Below are 5968 nucleotides of genomic sequence, written 5' to 3' on the forward strand. Positions count from 1 at the left end.
TGAACACTTTGGGAACACTGAAAGCTTACAAGTCCCCAGCCTGAGTTGTCCTAGAGATCTTAGAATAACATAATATTCAATACCCCTAAAAAAGCAGCAGCAGCAGCAGCAGCAGAACCAGCCCAGACCTTCCCTTCAGAAATGAGCAGAGCCTGGTCCTAACATCCAGTCTAAAGTCAGGTAGTAGCACAGAAGAAAGAGCAGCCAAAAAAAGAATCCCACCATAGAAAACTATAATTGTAACAAGGATGTTCAAGACACAACCCAGAAGAAAAGAATGATTTTAAAACATCTCTAAGCAAAGCCTTAAGGAAAAATACAGCTTGGGCAATAATTCATCTAGAATTCCTAGAAAACATGAAGCAAGAATTTTAAAAGAGTTTTTAAATGTTTTTATAAATGAAATGAGAGCCCTAGGGGAAAAAAACTAGAAAAGAAATGAGAGTCATGGAAGAAAGAATTGTTAAGGGGATTAATAGTTTTGGCACAATAAGGCTTATGCAACAAACTTCCTGAAAATCAGAATGGACCACAAGACAACAAGATATATTAAAATGAAGTCAAAAGATTGAAAAAATTTAAGAAAGTATAAGGTTTTTCCAGAGCAAAAACAAATGACCTAGAAAACAGATCAAGGAGAGAAAATTTAAGGTCATCAGATGAAAGGCATGAGCAAAAAAAAAGAACCTAGACATATTTCAAAAAACTTAAAAAAGAAAACTGCCCAAATCTCTTAGAACCAGAGGGCAAAGTAGAAAAAGAAAGGATATACCAGTGAACCTCTGAAAGAAACTCCAAAATGAAAACTCCCAGGAATATCTTAGCCAAAATCCAGGGCTTCCAGGTCAAAGAAAAAATGCTGCAAGCATCCAGAAAAAAGAAAGAGCCACTGTCAGGATCATTTATGATTTAGCAGCCACCATTTTAAAGAAGCAGAGAGCTTAGAATATAATATTCCAGAAGGCAAAAGATAAAGGCTTTCAACCAAAAATAACTTACCTAGTAAAAGTGAATATAATGCTATGTGGGGAAATGGTCTTTTAATAAAACAGAAAATTCCCAAGCATTCCTGATTTAAAAAAATATCAGCACAGATCAGAACCAGAAGGGAAATATCTGTACAGCAGTCCTATAAAACTGGCTTTATCTCATGGGAGAGTATGAGTGGTATGTGGGTTATGGTTTTATGTTTTAAGTATCTATTAGAGCTCATTTATAAATCTTTCATATTCTAAATATATCTTTTATGGTGGAGGAATTAAGTAGTTATCTTTTATCTAACATTTAGTTAGTATATTGACTATCTTTTCTAGAAATAATACAGCTAATCCCTTTTTATGAGAAACTAGCCACATCTAAATTTTGCTAAAGACATTTCCCTGAATCTCTAGATTGGGTATATAACCAACCAGAAAGTAGGAGAAGATTCTGATCCCTTTTCTCTGGCTTCAGGGTCCCTTGGGACTGAACTCAGTTTTTGTGAATCCAGGGCTGTATTGGATACCCTTGTGAGAGGGACCATCTTATGGGCTGTGGATCTAACTTGTATTTGGGAGATGATTACACTCTCTAGGATCACCAGTTATGGTAGGTATGAACTTCACAAAAGAATATTAATTTTCAGATCTCTAAGAACTGTGCCACATGAAATCTTTAGCACAAAGTACTGGAGAAGCACTCAGAAGGACAATGTTTGAGCCTCTCCAAGTCACCAGAGTAGGATCCAGAATCGGCAAAGTGTATAAATATTCTAAGAGCATCCCAGTTGACTCCCCAGTTGATTGAGTCCTGCAATGCACTTGAGGAAATCACAGAATACAATGGGCCAGAGACCAAAACAATTAGGTATAAGAGCACATCCACTTCAAGCTTTGAGTGACCCATTTGTATCTTGTAAAAAGCAAGTGAAAGGTAAGTAAAGGAGACTTAAAATTGAGGAGGTAATGAGCCTGCTCTGGTGCTCTTTTCTCCACCCACTCACTAATGTGGTGAATCAAGAATAACTGAGAGTTTATAAAAAATGGAAGAGCCAAATCAAACTGCAGAGTCAGTTGAAAAGAGAGCTAGCTGTGCTGCGCAGGAAGAACCTAATTTTTGAGTTTACTATTCAGTTTTTTCTTTGCACATCTTGGAGAATGCAGCAAGAGGATGAGGGTGGAGGGTTGTTTTTCCTCACCCCAATGGCAAGCACCCAGTGCAAGAGCAGTGTCCGGCTGCAGAGTTGAGTTGGTAAGAAGAGTCAAGAATTTAGTACCTGAAGCTAAGCTTCTGCTTGGGAAAGGGCAAATCCCAGAGCCAAGACTTCTATTGGTCCTAGGGTACAGGCTCTAGTTCTTTCCAAAAGTTCATAGCAATCCCCAAAGTAAGATGTTAGTTAAGCCCAAAGTTGGAGGAAGTGTCTTTTTTAATAATCAAGGAGTAAAGTAGCTCCCATCAGGGATGCTGATCAATCCCCTCCTATATTTATGTATTTTGTATTTATTTCCCTGTATAAATGTTGTTTCCCTCTCTTCCCCCACCCCCCATATAATGTAAGCTCTTTCATGTCAGACTGTCTGGATTTCACCTTTTTATCCCCAGAATCTAGGACGGTGTCTGGCACATAGCAGGCGCTTAAGAAATTGAACAGAGATGCTGGACCACTCCAAACAGAGAGGTCTCACAGTCTACATGGGAATAAACAGAATGATCAAGAACGCCTATTACCCAAACCTCAGACTTCAAAACAGGCAGATTCAAAGCAAGGGCTGATAATGCCTTTCTCCCTGGTCCAGTGTTGTGTCCCAAGACAACCAACATTCTATAGCAACCGCCTAGAGGCATCTTATGAAGCCTGAGTCAGAGAGAACTTGCTTGTTGGAAAACAAACCCTCAATGTCCTGTCCTCAAGATGTTCTCACTTGTCACCCAATATCCTCGTGTTGCTTACTTTGGCACCTCCTCAATAAAAGTCCTACCCATACAACACTTGAAGCTTTTTCTCAGTCATTCCCTAATCCATGCCATTATCTATGTTTTTATTTGGTTGGGAATGATGGGAAAGGGTGGAATGGAGCATATCTACCTGGGTACACCTACAGAGATATAAAGGTTAATTAAACCTCTCACATTTGCCCCATAGAATCCCATTCTCTCAGAGCTCTGTTTTTCTGCTGGGTGACAAACTAACCCCATCAATTAATGAATGAATTCCTGCAATAGTCTGCTGATGGGTCTGCCTACTTCGAGTCTCTCCCCACTCTACTCCATCCTCCACTCAAGCCTCCAAAGTGCTTTTCCTAAAGAGCACCTTCCTACTCAATAAACTCCATTGGCTCCCTATCATCTCTAGGATCAAATACAAAATCCTGTTTGACATTCAAAGTCCTTTATAACCTAGCCTCCACCTGCTTTTCCAGTCTTCTTGCTTTGTTTGTTTTTTTGTTTTGTTTTGTTTATTTGTTTTGAGAATTGGGGGTAAGTGACTTGCCCAGGTTCACACAACTAGTAGGTGTCAAGTATCTGAGGCCAGATTTGAGCTCAGGTCCTCCTGACTCCAGGGCCAGTGCTTTATCCACTGCATCACCGAAATGCCCCTGCCTTTCCAGTCTTCTTACACCGTACTCTTGACACTGACCTCATTATTGGGCTATGAACAGGATACTCCATCTCTTGGCTCTAGGCATTTTCTCTTCCTGTCCCTTGTGCCTGGAATGCTCTTCCTCCTCATCTCTGCTTATTGGCTTTCCTGGCTTCTTTCAAGTCCCAACTAAAATCTACAGCAATGACGTCAAACTCAAATAGAAATGGGGTGCTGGGCCATCACCAGTCATCTTGACATATGTATTGCCACTGGACTCAAATGACTCTGGAGGAGAGAGTGAAGCTGATGACTTTGCACATCTCTGCCTCACTTAAACCCAATTCACTCACAAGTCAAGACATCACCCTTGTAATGTCATTGGTCCTCCTAAAGAACTAAGGATGAACAATAAGAAGGAATGGGGTCCACTAAACTGTACATAGAGAGCCCTGAGGGCTGCATGTTGACTTCAAAAATCACAAATGCTTATATATTTCTTTTTTTTAAATTAATATATCAACACAATAAGATCAGGTAGTAACTACATATTAATCTGGTTCAGCTGTACTCAGGAGTGTTGTGGGCCAAATGCTGCTCTTAGGCCACGGTTTTGACACAAGGTCTCTGAAAAGCCTTTCCCAACACCTTAATTCTAGGGTCTTTCCTCTTTTAATTATTTCCTATTTATCCCATATATAGCTTGTTGTACATAATTTGTTTATTTCCCCCATTAAATTGTTAACTTGAGGGCAGGGACCGCCTTTTTCCTTTTTTTTTTTTTTTTTAAATTCCCAGTGCTTAACATGGTGCCAGGCACTTAGTAGATACTTAATAAATGTTTATGGATTTACTGGCTGTCCTCCATGCCTGAAATGCTCTCCCTCCACATCTCCTCTTCCTGGCTTTCAAGTCCCAGTTAAAATTCTACCTTCTACAGGAAGCCTTTCCCTATACCCTTTAATTCTAGTGCCTTCCCTCTGTTGATTATTTTCAATTTATTCTGTATGTATGTTTGTACATAGTTTTTTGCATGCTGTCTTCCCCCATTAGACTAGAAGCTCCTAGAAAGCAGAGACTTTTTTTTTTTGCATCCCTAGTGCTTCTTAATAAATGTTAGAATCCTAAACCAAAGGCAGTTAATGGATAGAGTGCTGGACCTGGAGTCAGGAAGACATGAATTCAAATCCAGCCTCAGACACTTCCTAGGTATTTGACCTTGGGCAAGTCATTTAACCGCTGGTTGTCTCAGTTTCCTCAAAATGGGGATAGTAGTTGTTGTGAGGATCAAATAAGATATTTGTAAAGTGTCTAACACATATAAATGCTAGATATTTTGTTGTTATTGGAATAATAATTTCAGACATTGATGGGTAAGGGGGTAAACCATACCTATGTGGTGTGGTTTAAAGTACCGACTCTAATGTCTTCTTAGGCTGGTCCTGCCCCTAAGGGAATCTAACAGAGCCAATGAGAAGGGTGTGGGGGAGCATAGACTCCAGCCCCTGCCAGATCCCCTTTTTGTCCCTTGTTTCAATGGCCTGTCTCTTTCCTATGTGGAGCATTCCTTGAATAGTCAAAAAAGAGTTTTCTCCAAAGAAGATGGGTCTGGATGGGACTGAGAACTCAATCCACCTGAGGGCTTCTCTCTTCACTGCAGTTACTGAAACACAAAATTGCAACAGGGAACTGGGTGGGACAGAATCTGCTTATAAAGCAAAACTCCTCCTCCTACCCTCCATCCTCTCCCCCACCCCCACCCCAAGCGTAATCCAGTTGGATCTGGAGCTGCGGTCTCCTCCCTTCCATCACCTCACCCATAGCTCGGGAATGTTTGGTTTCCCACTGAGATTAAACCTCATGCTCATTAACCATGGGGGCAGGTAGTAGGTGCAAAAGCTCACTGTAGGGGGAAAAGTCCCATCCTGCCAGGAACTTATTGGAGTTTGTACCCAGAAAACAGCTGCTTCTTTATTCCGTCACAGGGACCTTGTAACGTAAACTTTGTATGTAAAACTTTGCAAACTTTAGAGCCGCAGTATGAGTCAGATATTATTAATGGTTTTGACCTGTGGTATCATTGGTGCAGGGAATCCCCTAGTGCAGAAACCAGTGCTCCTCTGAAGGAGACCCACAATTCTGTAACCTGCCTGGGGACACCCAGACAGTAAATGATCAGGAACTGAACTTGAACCCAGACTGTCCCCAACTCTATGCTGCCTCTTCTAAATAGAAAAGCTATTCCCCATAGAAAGTAGCAAGGAAAGTTAATCCTTAGAGTGGAATGAAAGGGAAGTGCCCTTAAAAGTCAAGGTAAAGTGAAGCAAGGACAGCTCTTAATAAAGTTAAACCTTACCTCCCCGGCGTGCGTTCTCGTGTGCCGGCTAATCGGGATGCCTGGCTCAAGGA

General features: G+C 40.9%; 1 protein-coding gene and 1 pseudogene across 3 annotated transcripts in view; one reads left to right on the forward strand and one right to left on the reverse strand.

The window, feature by feature from the left end:
* Positions 1–5968, reverse strand: part of PAPLN (papilin, proteoglycan like sulfated glycoprotein) — an 82864-nt gene that overhangs the window by 76821 nt on the left and 75 nt on the right. For all 3 annotated transcript variants that reach the window (XM_027844807.1, XM_027844806.1, XM_027844808.1), the window contains exon 2: positions 5916–5968. The gene's annotated coding sequence lies outside the window, so the exon portion shown is untranslated. The remainder of the gene's footprint in view (positions 1–5915) is intronic.
* Positions 5433–5968, forward strand: part of LOC114030067 — a 17160-nt pseudogene continuing 16624 nt past the window's right edge.

The sequence above is a fragment of the Vombatus ursinus genome, unplaced genomic scaffold (assembly GCF_900497805.2).
Source record: "Vombatus ursinus unplaced genomic scaffold, bare-nosed wombat genome assembly UNPS02014945.1, whole genome shotgun sequence".
In the NCBI taxonomy this organism is placed as follows: Eukaryota; Metazoa; Chordata; class Mammalia; order Diprotodontia; family Vombatidae; genus Vombatus; species Vombatus ursinus.